General features: G+C 38.3%; 1 pseudogene; it reads right to left on the bottom strand.

The window, feature by feature from the left end:
- Positions 1 to 886: 886 nt before the first annotated feature.
- LOC101112060 (small ribosomal subunit protein eS6-like) lies at positions 887 to 1,627 on the bottom strand (annotated as a pseudogene).
- Between the last annotated feature and the right edge of the window lie 14,065 nt (positions 1,628 to 15,692).

Genomic DNA, 15,692 nt, shown 5'->3' with positions numbered 1-15,692 from the left:
TTCTTTGTAGGGTCACTTGTGGAAACAGTGGTCAGGAAAAAAAAAGACTAGAATTCTTATATATGCAGAATACAAAATGAGAAATGCTGGGCTGGATGAAGCACAAGCTTGAATAAAGATTTCTGGGAGAAATATCAATAAGCTCAGACATGCAGATGACACACCCTTATGGCAGAAAGCAAAGAGGAACTAAAGAGCTTCTTGATGAAGGTAAAAAAGGAGAGTGAATAAGTTGGCTTAAAACTCAACATTCAAAAAACTAATATCATGGCATCCAGTCCCACCACTTCATGGCAAATTGTGTGTGCTGTATTAGTTAGTCAGGTCTGACTCTTGTGACCCCATGGACTGTAGCCCACCAGGTTCATCTGTCCATGGAATTCTCCAGGCCAGAATACTGGAGTGGGTTACCATTTCCTTCTCCATCATGGCAAATAGATGGGGGAAATAATGGAAACAGTGACAGACTCTATTTTCTTGGGCTTCAAAATCACTGCAGATGGTAACTGTAGCCATGAAATTAAAAGACAACATTGCTCCTTGGAAGAAAAGTTATGACAAATCTAGACAGCATATTAAAAAGTAGAGACATTACTTTTTGACAGAGGTCTGTATAGTCAAAGCTATGGCTTTTCCAGTAGTCACGTATGGATGTGAGGGTTGGACCATGACTAAGGATGAGCACTGAAGAATTGATGATTTTGGACCATGAAGAAGGCTGAGCGCCAAAGAATTGATGCTTTTGAACTGTGGTGATGGAGAAGACTCTTGACTCTTGACCGTTGGACTGCAAAGATATCAAACCAGTCAATCCTAAAGGAAATTAGTCCTGAATATTTATTGGAAAGACTCATGCTGAAGCTGAAGCTGCAAAACTTTGGCCACTTTATACAAAGAGCTGACTCATTAGCTGATGCAGCCTCCATCTCTTAGCAATCTGTTCCTGCCATTTTTTCTTTGGCCTCCTTCATTCTCTTGGTCAAAAGTTTAGCATATTCTGCAGCCTCTTCTTTATTTTTCTTAGTACGCTGTTTCTTCAGAGCAATATGCCGGCATTTGTGTTGCAGAACTCGTGGAGGCACGAGACGCTGCATCTTGGGTGCTTTAGTCCTATTTTTCTTACCCTCTTTGTTTAGGGGCTTTCACACAACATACTGGCGGACATCATCTTCTTTAGAGAGACTGAAAAGTTTGCGGATTCTGCTAGCTCTTTTGGACCCAGGTGATGAGGCACTGTAGTATCAGTATCAGTGAGTCCAGGAATATCTTTCTCCCCTTTTTTCACGATGACCAAATTGAGAACACTCAGATTGGCATCCACAATGCAACCCCATACAGATTTGCGCTTTCTCCAGTCCTCCTTGGTCTGTAACAGGAATGCCCCTTACTCAGTAGCAGGCAAACCTGGCCATGGGTCAAGACACCCTGCTTCATGGGGAAACCCTGCTTAGCGTTCCGCCACTGGCTCGGACCACATAACCCTGCTATTCTTCACCCAGAGCGTCAGCAGCAACTTCTGTGGCCATACGCTTCTTGTAGAAGGTATGAAATTTTTGTTCATCATCCACTTCAATGAGCTTCTGGCAGCCAGTGGCTGGGAAAGAGATGTTCAGCTTCATTCTGAAGCAGCCAACAGCCTCCGAGGTGCCATGAAAAACAGCAGGAAATATACTTTAAGTGAGAACTGAATGATGAAGGGACAGACAAATGAAGAGCAGACTAATTCCCTTCCTGTTAGATAGGGACCATAAATTCAAAGCTCCAATAGAGGAAAGAACTGGAATCTAATTTGTCAAATTTGTCATTGAATCCCCAGTACCTGGGAAATACTGAACACACATTAAGTATTCATTCATTCATGATTGTTAACAAGTTTTTTTGCAGTTTAAAAGAAAAAGTTTTTTTAAGGATACAATTTTTTTTTTTTAACATTTGGAAAGTTTGAACAAGAGAGAGCTTAAATGAATAGGGCTATGTACACATTTGAAGAAGTTGAAAGTCATAGAAGAACCATATGCTTGTTTGGGTTTTGTCATAGCTTTTATTCCATAATGCACTGTTTATTAATTCAATGTACCAATGTGTTCTCAAACTTACAAGCAGTTTTATTTTATTGATTTCCATTCAGTTCAGTTCAGTCACTCAGTTGTGTCTGACTCTTTGTGACCCCATGAACCACAGCAGGCCAGGCCTCTCTGTCCATCACCAACTCCCGGAGTCCACCCAAACCCATGTCCGTTGTGTCGGTGATGCCATTCAACCATCTCATCCTCTGTCGTCCCCTTCTCCTCCTGCTCACAACCTTTCCCAGCATCAGGGTCTTTTCCAGTAAGTCAGCTCTCTGCATCAGATGGCCAAAGTATTGGAGTTTCAGCTTCAACATCAGTCCCTCCAAGGAACACCCAAGACTGTTCCCCTTTAGGATGGACTGATTGGATCTCCTTGCAGTCTAAGGGACTCTCAAGAGTCTTCTCCAACACCACAGTTTAACAGCATCAATTCTTCTGCACTCAGCTTTCTTTGTAGTCCAACTCTCACGTCTATACATGACCACTGGAAAAACCATAGCCTGGACTAGATGGACCTTTGTTGGCAAAGTAATGTCTCTACTCTTTAATATGCTGTCTAGGTTGGTCATAACTTTTCTTCCAAGGAGTAAACGTCTTTTAATTTCATGGCTGCAATTATCATCTGCAGTGATTTTGGAGGCCAGAAAAATCTTAGTTTTCTGAATGTTGAGCTTTAAGCCAACTTTTTCACTCTCTTTCACTTTCATCAAGAGGTTCTTTAGTTCTCTTTCACTTTCTGCCATAAGGGTGGTATCATCTGCATATCTGAGGTTATTGATATTTCTCCCAGCAATCTTGATTCCAGCTTGTGCTTCTTCCAGCCCTGAGTTTCTCACGATGTACTCTGCATATAAGTTAAATAAGCAGGGTGACAATCTACAGTCTTGATGTATTCCTTTTCCTATTTGGAACCAGTCTGTTGTTCCATAACCGTTCTAACTATTGCTTCCTGACCTGCATACAGGTTTCTCAAGATATGAGAAAATTTTACTAACTTCATAATAAACAATGTAGGACTTTTAACTTAAACTTTAACTGGATACAAAAGTACTGAATGTTGATGTGAGAGGATGGGAACATATGAAAATGAGCATTTATATATGGGAGAAACTAAGCATGGGAAAAATTTGTCACATAGGCTAGGAGCAATATCTTTTAAATGTATGTGATGGATACTTTTACCACCTAAGTTTTTGTTAAGACAAGTTTATAGCTTTCCTAATGAATTATGTATGAAAGGTGCTTAAATTGGAAAATAAATAAGAGAAATAATGAGAAATTATAAAATACTGAAGTTGAAAATACTCAGATGCATTCAATTATTTTTAGCATATTATAATTTCTGAAAGGCTGAAACTGCTTCTCTTACTGAAAACTTCCCACCTGGCTAGGTAGAATTATTTAACTATTAATGCTTGAAACTAGTCTCTGTGTAGAAACTCTTAACAAACATAGGGAGTGATTCTTATCATAGGATTGGGTCTGTCATCCTCCTATCGTAATTTCACATTTGTTACCATAGCAAAATCTAAAATTTCTTTGTGCTCTACATACCTCTCAGTATTACTTTTTAAATAATAAATATCAAAGACTGCTTTGCCTGAAACTTAGATTTAACTTGAAGTAATAAATTTCTATTTAAAAGAAAACATGCTATTCTAGTTCAGAAATCTAGCTTCAAACCATCCCTCCCCAGTGAAGTGTGCTTTAATTGTTATATATTTCCTACTCTAATCATTGAAAAATTGTTGAAATTTATTATTTAAATTATTTCCATGTACACAAGAGTCTTAAGTTTGATTCATATAGTGTTGACAATAACTTTAAAACTTTAAAAATTTCCCTACATGATAACATGTCCTACCTATAAAAGGTATAATCCAATGTGAACATCAAGTAGTTAATTAACTAGATATAACAGCAAGGCAATAGAAATGGAAGAAATCATTGATGGTTTCTTCCATGGGGCCTTAAAATCATGAAAGCGTATGCAGTGTATGTCTTGGTCACAAGTTACTGTTTGTGACTTCCTTCAGCTTGTGGAGACTTTCTAAATTCAGTAGATATTAGTAGCTTTCCTTCAATGATTGATTTAATTAATTGTTGGTATTTGCAAAGGTAGATTAGAAAAGAGTGAGAAGCTGGAAAATGCTGATTAACAAAATAAGCACAATTGGTTCTACCTGGCATATAAAGAGTTTAGAAACTGTCCCTCCATCCTAAAAACATTAGAAAGATGAATAAAATGAAAAATCAACAACTCTCCATAGATTTCTAAGAGTGAGGTCACAGGGCAAACCATTGTATTTAAAATTGGAGAGAAAGACAGGCAGATACAGAGATCAGAGCAGAACCACAAGAGCTGAAGCTCCATAGGACCAGTACTGGTGTAGGGAAACCTGAGCTATAATTAATGAACTGCTAGAGACTCAGTGTGGAGACAATAGATAGAAAAACTCCAAGGGGACCCAGTCACAGGGGGCGCCTATACTTCTGTGAGCTTAACTCCAGGAGCCCCATTAGGTTCTTGCAGTGGAGAAAAATTCCCTCCTGCTTCCAGCAGGAGAAAGAGAAAAGGAGCTATTTTGAAATATGCCTCTTCTATCTCCAAAACTACAAAAGTCTGATGAAAGATATTAAGGACCTTAAGAAGTGGAGAGAAAGTCCATGTTCATGTATAAGAAAACTCAATATGTCAAGATGTCAATTCTTATTTTGTGGCTGTCAACAAATTGATTCTAAATTTTTTGCAGAGGACCAAAAAATTCAGACTAGTCAACACAGCATTGAAAGAGAAGAACAGTCAGAGGACTTACAAAACCCAACCCAAGACTTTCTATGAAGTTATAGCAACCAAAATGATGAGGTATTGGAAAAAAAATACAAATATAATAGAGCGAGGAGAGTTTTTTTTTTATCAAATAGTGCTGGAATAACTGGATATGCACATGCAAAAATTCAGAGACTGACTTTATATCCACCACAAAAATAGCTCAAAATGGATCACAAACTAAATACAAAATCTAAGAGTATAAAACTCTTAGAACATAAGAAAAAATCTGCATCATCTTGAATCTAGTAATGACTTTCTAGATACAACACTAAAATTACAATCCATGAAAGAAAGAATTGATAAGCTGGACTTCATTAAAGTTGAAAAATTCTGCTCTGCAAAAGACATTGTCAAGAGAATGAGAAGGCAAGCTAAAGACCAGGGAAAGCATTTGCAAAAGACACATCTGAAAAAGGACTATATCCAAAATACACAAAGTACTTTTAACTCAACACAAGAAAATGAGCAAGCTAATCAAAAAATAGGCAAAAGAATTGAACACCAAAACCTCACCAAAGAAGATAACCCATGGCAAGGAATCATTTGAAAAAATGTTCAACATCATTAAGTCATTCAGTTCAGTTCAGTTCAGTCACTCAGTTGTGTCCAACTCTTTGAGACCCCATGAACTGCAGCACGCCAGGCCTCCCTGTCCATCACCAACTCCCGGAGTTTACCCAAACTCATGTTCATCGAGTCGGTGATGCCATCCAGACATCTCATCCTCTGTTGTCCCCTTCTCCTCCTACCCTCAATCCCTCCCAGCATCAGGGTCTTTTCCAATGAGCCAACTCTTCACGTGAGGTGGCCAAAGTATAGGAGTTTCAGCCTCAGCCTCAGCCCTTCCAATGAACACCCAGGACTGATCTCCTTTAGGATGTACTGGTTGGATCTCCTTGCAGTCCAAGGGACTCTCAAGAGTCTTCTCCAATACCGCAGTTCAAAAGCATCAATTCTTCGGTGCTCAGCTTTCTTCACAGTCCAACTCTCACATCCATACATGACCACTGGAAAAACCACAGCCTTGATTATTAGTAAATTACAAATTAAGACAATGAAATACCACTAAACATCTACTGGAATGGCCAAAATATGAAGCAAGCAATACCAAATGCTGATGAGCATATGAAGCAATGGGAACTGCTGATGGGAATGAAATGATATAGCCACTTTGGAATACAGTTCTGTAGTTTCCTACAAAGCTTACCATACGATCCAGCAACTGCTCTCCTTATATTTAACCCAATGAGTTGGAAACTTTGGTCAACATAGAGACTAGCAAATGAATGTTTGTAGCAACTTTATTCATGATTGCCAAAACTCAGAAGTAACAAAGATGCCCTTCAGTAGGAGAATGGGTAAATAAACTCTGGCTATTTCAGATATAGAATAGTCCAACTTGGGTTTGAATTATGGCTTTATCTTTTAAATGTTGTGTGACATTGGACTGCCTAAGTTTTCTAATCTCACTTTCCTTCTCTCTAAAACATGATAATACCTGCATTATATGTTCACAAGACTTGTATGAGGTGATATTTGTAAAGATACTCCCTTCAGATCCTTCTGCTCTTCTTCTTTTGCTGTTTTTCTCCTCTTTTCTGTCTCCCAAGTAATCTTTAGGCTGAAAATGAAGATCAACAAAGTCAGAAATGGATGAAAAAACTGCAAGAAGTTCCAAAATGCCAGTTATGCAAAGAGGAAAGGCCATTTGAGTCCTCATTTGCACATTCAGTTCAACTCAGCTGTCTGGGGTTCCTTCTGAACTGAGACATGGAAAGCTGATCCTATTCCTGTACTAAATAACAATTGATGCTAATGTATCTTCAGCAGGTGCCCTCTCTTGTTAACCAAGCTTTTGCTTTTGCTTCTAGAAAACTGACTTCCCTTAAAATTCTCAACTTTTAGAAGGTGTTCATATTTGTGTACTCTTAATTTACATACTCCATGCTCAGAATTAGAATCTTGCCTTGTTTTTACCAGGATCTTTAATCTAGTCCCTGAACTCCAACAAGACACTGGGATGATATTTTCTGCTTATTAAACAGCATCCCTGTTGCTAACTGTCAAGTCCCAAGAGATGACAATCAACACATTACTCATTCATGACTTTCAACCTGATTCTCCTTAGAAATCTTTTCCCTTGTATTTAGTCATTTCTTCCCAAATTCTTCAAAAAAGTCTTACTTCTAGAGGACAAGATGTCCCTAAAACTCACTTAATACTTGATTCTTATTTTAACAAATTAGACCACCTGATAAGGACACTTTCTTTTTTTTAAATTTTATTTTTACTTTATTTTACTTTACAATACTGTATTGGTTTTGCCATATATTAATATGAATCCGCCACGGGTGTGTACGAGCTCCCCATCCTGAATCCCCCTCCCACCTCCTACCCCATATCATCACTCTGGATCATCCCCATGCACCAGCCCCAAGCATCCTGTATCCTGCATCGAACATAGACTGGCACTTTGTTTCTTACATGATAGTATACATGTTTCAATGCCATTCTTCCAAATCATCCCACCCTCTCCCTCTCCCTCACAGTCCAAAAGTCCATTCTATACATCTGTGTCTCTTTTGCTGTCTCGCATACAGGGTCATCATTACCATCTTTATAAATTCCATATATATGTGTCAGTATACTGTATTGGTGTTTTTCTTTCTGGCTTACTTCACTCTGTATAATAGGCTCCAGTTTCATCCATCTCATTAGAACTGATTCAAATGTATTCTTTTTAATGGCTGAGTAATACTCCATTGTGTATATGTACCACAGCTTTCTTATCCATTCACCTGCTGATGGACATCTAGGTTGTTTCCATGTCCTGGCTATTATAAACAGTGCTGCAATGAACATTGGGATACATGTGTCTCTTTCAATTCTGGTTTCCTCAGTGTGTACACCCAGCAGTGGGATTGCTGGGTCATAGGCAGTTCTATTTGCAATTTGTGGTGTGGTACCTTATTGTGGTCTTGATTTGCATTTCTCTGATAATGAGTGATGTTGAGCATCTTTTCGTGTGTTTGTTAGCCATCCGTATGTCTTCTCTGGAGAAATGTCTATTTAGTTCTTTGGCCCCCATTTTTTGATTGGGTCGTTTATTTTTCTGGAGTTGAGCTGCATAAGTTGCTTGTATATTTTTGAGATTAGTTGTTTGTCAGTTGCTTCATTTGCTATTGTTTTATCCCATTCAGAAGGTTGTCTTTTCACCTTACTTATAGTTTCCTTTGTTGTGCAGAAGCTTTTAATTTTAATTAGATCCCATTTGTTTATTTTTGCTTTTATTTCCAGTATTCTGGGAGGTGGGTCATAGAGGATCCTGCTGTGATTTATGTCTGAGAGTGTTTTGCCTATGTTCTCCTCTAAGAGTTTTATAGTTTCTGGTCTTACGTTTAGAAGAATGGAACTGGAGGAATCAACCTGCCTGACTTCAGGCTCTACTGCAAAGTCACAGTCATTAAGACAGTATGGTGCTGGCACAAAGACAGAAATATAGATCAATGGAACAAAATAGAAAGCCCAGAGATAAATCCACACACCTATGGACACAAAGGTGTGTCCTTTATCTTCAACAAAGGAGGCAAGAATATACAATGGAGTAAAGACAATCTCTTTAACAAGTGGTGCTGGGAAAACTGGTCAACCACTTGTAAAAGAATGAAACTAGATCACTTTCTAACACCACACACAAAAATAAACTCAAAATGATAAGGACACTTTCCACTTCTTTCCCTACATGTAGTTTTATACAAACCTTGCTTCTGTGTATTTATTTTTAAGGGCTGCCTTACAGACACAGGGGCTTGAAGCAACAGAAATGTATTCTTTCACAGTTCTGGAGGCCAGAAATCCAAAATCAAGTGTCAGTAAGGTCAAACTCCCTTCAGAGGCTTCAGGGAGAATCTCTTCTTTGCATCTTCCAGCTTCTGGTGGTTCCCAGATCCCTTGGCTTGTGACCACAACACTCTAGTCTCTGCTTTCGTTTCCATGTTGCTTTCTTATTTTCTCTGTTTCTGTGTCAAACCTCCCTCTACTGTTCTCTCATAAGAACACACATGATGGCATTTAGAGCTACTTAGATAATCCAGAATTTGTTCATCTCAAGATCCTTAACATAATCATATCTGTAAAGAAAAAGACTCTTCTTCCAAATTAGGTAATGCTCACATGCTCTCAAGATTTGAGGTGAGTATATCTTTTATTTTTTTATTTTTTGGAGGGAAGCTATTTTTAAGCCTACCACATTGTGTTTTCCTCTCTCTTTTATCTTCAGGTGCTATTATGTGCTTAGTCACTCAGTCATGTTCGACTCTCTGCAGCCCCATGGATTGAGGCCTGCTAGGCTCCTCTGTCCACGGAATTTTTCAGGCAAGAATACAGGAAGTGGTTGCCATTTCCTATTCCAGGGTATCTTCCCTACACAGGAATCTAACCCCTACCTGCATCTCCTACATAGGCAGGCAGATTCTTTACAAGTGCCACCTGAAGAGTCTTTATCTGCTTGTTGGCCTTCACTCTTGATCCCATTCTACTTTAGTTTGGTTCTCCGAATAGCAAAACCCAAGACAGGGACTTGGTTATTTGGAAGGTGATTCAGAATTGAAAATATCTCATCCTACCCTGTGGCTTCTCTTTTCACCCACTGCCTGTCAGTCTGGGCCAGAGTTCTCTCTTCCACATGATTTCTTGGTCCTGTTATTCAGAGTTTTCCTTAGCAAAGCTTCAGTCTTATCCTAGTATATTAGTGTCACTTTTGTTTAATTCTTTCAATAAAGACATTTTAATTTTTCATTTCCCAAAATATATTCTATATGAGCACATGTTTCAAAGCCTTAGGTCTACCTACATCGATTTTCTTAGGGATTTTCTGCAGAAACCTCCTGGCTGTCTCTCACATAGACTAATACATGGGGATAGCTCAATGGTATCTGTTCTTGTTGGTCTCCTGAAAATAAGATAAGACATCTTTTTTGCTGGGCTTTTGAATCATCCTTCCAGAAAGTGGTTTCACCACATCAGGTCTGCATACATGCAAACATTCAGTTTCATTCAATTAGGTGCAAATATGAACAAGACAGACTGTCCTGAAATAATTCACTATGCAGAAGAGAGAATAAAACAAATAAACAAATCACAGTGAACCCAAGGTAAGGTAGACTTTTAAAAAGAGAAGAGAGGAAAGGGTAGTACAAATGAAATTCCTAGTCCTCGATGTCTCCTAGAACAGTGCCTGGGCTAAACTGCAGTTGTAATTGAAATTATCTGTTTATATCTTGATGGTGGGTTATGGAGTAAAACTAAGTAGAAGGTTATTGGTGAGGTGAACTAAATGGATAAGTATCTTTTCTTGGCCAGGGTTTAGACAGCCATGTAATTAGAGAACACAATGAAAACAGGAGAAGAGAAGATGGACAACAGTGGAGCGTTTGATGTGGTCTGTGTTATCTGTGGTTGGCCTTGCGCTTCACCAGCGCTGGTTACAAATAAGATGACATGGACATTACCATACCAAATCCCAATGACTTTGAGTTACTACCCATTTATCAGCACAGTTCTGGGCTTACTTAGTGGGTCCTTTCCCTCAATATTTCTGAGATTCCCTAGGGGAAAATTTCTGTGCCCTGATTCAAGTTTGCCTTGCAGATTGATTGCTGCCAAGTGCTGGGGAACTATGGCACTCTTCTCAACTACAACTCCTAGCCCTCAAAGCCTCACCTGCTGGTTTTCTTTCCTCCAACAATCCTGCCATGCTACAGATGATGGGGTTGATAGAGATCTGAAGGTCCAGAAGGCCCCCATATATTTGCATCTCTTTGAATCACTTATTTAAGCGATTCCAACCACTTCTCTCTCTGATGTTGCTGAGCTTCACTCTCATTAACTCTAAATCAGTCTTTACTTGATCCTGCCCTTTCTATAGTCTGGCAGATGTACTGTACTACAAATTCAAACCTGTGCATGTGTACACACACACACACACACACACACACACACACACACACACACGCACACACACACACACACACGGAGAATGTTTGTTTGCTTGCTGCAGGAAGGATTTCAGTATCAACTAGGTCCAGTTTCCCTTTAACAAGCTAGATTGTTGTGAAGTCTAGCTCACTGATTCATATTTCCTACTTTTAGGGAGGTAGTACTATTTTTTAATATATAGACATAAATGTATCTCCAAAACAAACTTTAGGCATCAAATAAACATTTTTTAATGACTGAGTGAATGAATTGGATTTTCCTAAGTGATTTCAATGTCATTTCTTTTTATTTGCTTTTATAGGGATAAGCACAGTCTTACGGACTTTAAAATTATATTTGTAACATCCAGAGTAAGAAAATGTTAGGATCCCACGGATTTTTCTATATAAAGCTCCTTTAAAAATTAATAATTAGTAGATGCAAACAGACAAATGGTGTTGACTTCATTATGTTTTTGCAGAGTCAACATCTGTAAGAGACATAAACTTGGGTGAACGCTTGGCTCGAAACAGGCTGTATCTGTACCACAGCTCCTGTCCTCTGGATATGGCTAATAGATACAAGATTCAGTCTCATGACCCAGGCTAGGACGATCAGGGTCTACTTTTCAGATTAAAAAAAAATTCTCATGGAAACACATAAAGACAGAGGTGGTTGAAACTAAATCATCATATGATAGAAGTTGTGCTAATATATCTGGGGCTGCCCTAGTTTTTGTCATTATCATGCTTGGAGACTCAGTCTTTGCTTTAATTCTAACAGTGACCTTAATGTCCTTCCAATAAATCTCTGTTTTGCTTGGGTTAGCCAGTGCCAGTGTCTGCTATTTGCAACCCAAAAAAACGTAAAGAATAAATTATGTGGTCCTAAAAATAAATGACAAGTGTGGAAGAGGGATGCTTTATTCACCAGCCAACAAAATTGGAAGCCAAGTCCCAGAATCTAGTTAAAGCATCTTGTCAGGAAGTCCTGACTTGATAGAATTGGGTACGCAGGTTTGTTGGAAATCCCAAGGACTTTGGTGTTGGAAAAGCTAAATCGGAATCATAGCAATGTTTTTTCTTTGTGGGATTTGGTCAAGTTAATGTTAATTTAAAAATATAAAGAGATACAAGAAGGAATGTAGAAATATAAAGTTAACATATAACAATAAATAATATTAGGTAACATTAAGAAATATTATTTTATACTTCTATACATTGGAAATGCTGATACCTAATCAGTGCTATTATGAGAATTAAGGAGAGGGTAGTTTGCAAGACAGAGAGCCAATATTTATAGTATTTGTGTAGAAATGGTTGAAGATAAGGACAGAAAGACATATTGGAGCTACATTTTGGAGAACTTTCATGCCACAGTGCAAAACTGGGAGTTGATTTATTTGGGAACTTGAAGGCATTGCACTGAAGGTCATTGAGCAAGGGAGTGATATGACTGTTGTTGCACGGCTTGAAGATTAATATGACACCATGATATAGGGTGGACAGTTTGGAGATGGTAACTGGCGGACTCTCAGGAGACGTTACAGTAATCTATGTGGTAGCAATGAAAGCCTGAACTAGGCGGGTAACAGAGGGAACAGTAAAGGATGAAGGTACTAGAGACACATAAAGTGTAATGAGTTGGCTGTGGTGGTAGCTTAAGGAGAAATATATAAATCAGAGATTCTTGAATTTCCAATCCTGAGGGCTTGAGATAAAGGCAAATATGATTCAGGATGCTAGAAATACTTCACGAGATACAATTAAGCAAAATAAAACTATAACATTTTTACGTTTTATAACATCTAACTTTCTTAGCCATTTTTATTTGTGTTTCTTCATTCGTTTTGGGTTACAAATCACTGCAAGGAGATCCAACTCAGTCCATGCTAAAGGAAATCAGTCCTGAATATTCATTGGAAGGACTGATCCTGAAGCTGAAACTCCAATACTTTGGCCACCTGATGCAAAGAACTGACTCATTTGAAAAGACCCTGATTCTGGGAATGATTGAAGGTGGGAGGAGAAGGAAACAACAAATGATGAAATGATTGAATGGCATCACCGACAAGATGGACATGAATTTGAGTAAGCTCCAGGAGTTGGTGATGGACAGGGAAGCCTGGCATGCTGCAGTCCGTGGGGTTGCAGAGAGTCAGACATGACTGAGTGACTGAAATGAATTGACAAATCACTCACAATTTATGTAGTAAGCTGATTACATTTTTCTGGAATTGTGTTAAAAGAAAGAGTTTGGCTTTTCCTCAGACCTCCAATGCTTTCCTATGTATCACATACCATTAAATTGTGGGTATCTACTTCAACCTTACCTATGATTAACTGAGCAATTCCTTTGTACCTGAAGTACTGCCCATAATTTTACATTAACTATCTTATTTAATGTTTTTAATCTTTACAAGCTCCTGGGAAGAAAAGTTATGACCAACCTAGACAGCATATTAAAGAGCAGAGACATTACTTTGCCAACAAAGTTTCGTCTAGTCAAGGCTATGGTTTTCCAGTAGTCATGTATGGATGTGAGAGTTGGGCTTATAAAGAAAGTTGAGTGCAGGAGAATTAATGCTTTTGAACTGTGGTGTTGGAGAAGAGTCTTGAGAGTCCCTTGGACTGCTAGGACATCCAATGAAATCAGTCCTGAATATTCATTGAATATTTCATTTCAGTCGCTCAGTCATGTCTGACTCTCTGTGACCCCGTGGACTGCAGCACACCGGGCTTCCCTGTCCATCATCAACTCCTGGAGCTTACTCAAATTCATGTCCATCTTGTCGGTGATGCCATACAATCATTTCATCATTTGTTGTTTCCTTCTCCTCCCACCTTCAATCATTCCCAGAATCAGGGTCTTTTCAAATGAGTCAGTTCTTTGCATCAGGTGGCCAAAGTATTGGAGTTTCAGCTTCAGGATCAGTCCTTCCAATGAATATTCAGGACTGATTATTTATATTCAGCTGAATATATTTCAGCTGAAGCTGAAACTCCAATACTTTGACCACTTGATGCGAAGAACTGACTCATTTGACCCTAATTCTGGGAATGATTGAAGGTGGGAGGAGAAGGACACGACAGAGGATGAGGTGGTTGGATGGCATCACTGACTCAATGGACATGAGTTTGAATAAGCTCCAGGAGATGGTGATGGACAAGGAAGCCTGGCATGCTGCAATCCATGGGGTCACAAAGAGTCAGACAAAACTGAGTGACTGAACTGAACTGAATCTTTACAGCAACTCTTTGAAGTAGACACTACTGTTCTTTCTCCAAAAACAGGGAAGCAGAAGTTCCAAAGGCGCCCATTATTCAACCCATGGCTGGACCTACTTTCTAGAATGAACTTCTTTTATTTTTCCAGTCACAAGAACAAATCAACATTAGGGACTTGCCTCTTGAGAGAAATGAAAAATGGTTCTGAATGATTATTCTTCCTTTCTGAAACCTAAATTACCTTTCCTTAGAAGATTTACTAGCATTGAAAGTATCCAAGCTAATACGCAACAGGCTGTTAAAGGTGATTACTTTGAAATAAACAAAATTAAATTACAGATAGAAGTTCTAAAATCTACTTTTTAATGGCAGTGGTTTTCCAACACTTTGTACCACAAAACACTGAATCTAAGTTACGAAGCAACCAGTGAAAATTGTTCTTTAAAGCAGTTGGGTCTTATGGGTTGGAGTATTTATGCATGGCACAAAAATATTTGGAACTGTGTGACATTGCAAAAGTGACCCAGAATTTTTCCTGATAGATTCTTTAAGTAGTGTACTGCTGTCCTATCCCCACTTGATCTCTGCAAAAGATAAATACATACTCCATGTACCAAATCTGACCCAAACTTCATCTTAAATTTGTAACTACTTTAATCCATTTGAAAAAGAGGTTACTGACTGATTAAAATCACTACAGCATGTTTCAAGGCACTTTTTGAAAACAAGTGACTCAAGCACAGTCTTAATTGTACATTTTACATTTATGTGCTATAGCTGAGAATTACATTTGTAAAAAAAAAAAAAAGGATGACCTTTAGAAGTTTAGAGTTATCTGTTAATATCTAGATACGTTGGTGAAGTCAGGTAAATTTCTGGCCTTTTCTGGCCCTAAGTTTCATCATCTGTAAAATAAAGGTCTATATAGTAGGTGCTCAGTAAACACTAGCTGTCTTTCTACCTAAATGTGTTACTGCTCTCAGTGTCCTTGTTAGAGGGACTTTCTCAGTTCAAGTTTCTTTCCATCTACCACACATACTACATTCATGCTTGGTAGTTTTCCTTTTTTTCCCTTCCATTTTCTCTTGTCAACACCTGTTCTTAGGGAAGCTTTTGACATAATTTGTATGATGGATACTTACAATTAACAAATCTTTAAAATCAAGGTAAGAACTTGGTCATTAGGCAAGTAGCAGTGATGCTGATTGGTTTTGTCCAAAGTAGGATTGAAAAGAGGAATGTGTGTTGATGTGCAAGATTTGCACTAAAAGAATATCATTTAAGCAGTGTCTTAAAGGATAAAGAACTTTTCGAGCTTAGGATGAAAAGAAAATTTCTTAATTAATTTGCTTAATAAATATATTACTTTATTCCAACTTGTGTTTCCACCTGGAAACTCTAGCCTGAGAACACTCTACAGTCTTTGTACTGAAATCTTAAATAGTCCTTAGTTCATAAAAGCTGACTTCCCACTATCAGCTAATAATTTATGAGTCATGATGCCATTCCTATCTTTATTTTTTTTTGCCATTCCTATCTTAAAGATAAATGACTCATCCAGAAAGAAAAAAAAACAAATGTGAAGTT

Source organism: Ovis aries, chromosome 6 (assembly GCF_016772045.2).
Source record: "Ovis aries strain OAR_USU_Benz2616 breed Rambouillet chromosome 6, ARS-UI_Ramb_v3.0, whole genome shotgun sequence".
In the NCBI taxonomy this organism is placed as follows: Eukaryota; Metazoa; Chordata; class Mammalia; order Artiodactyla; family Bovidae; genus Ovis; species Ovis aries.
This window is presented reverse-complemented; position numbering and strand designations above follow the sequence as displayed.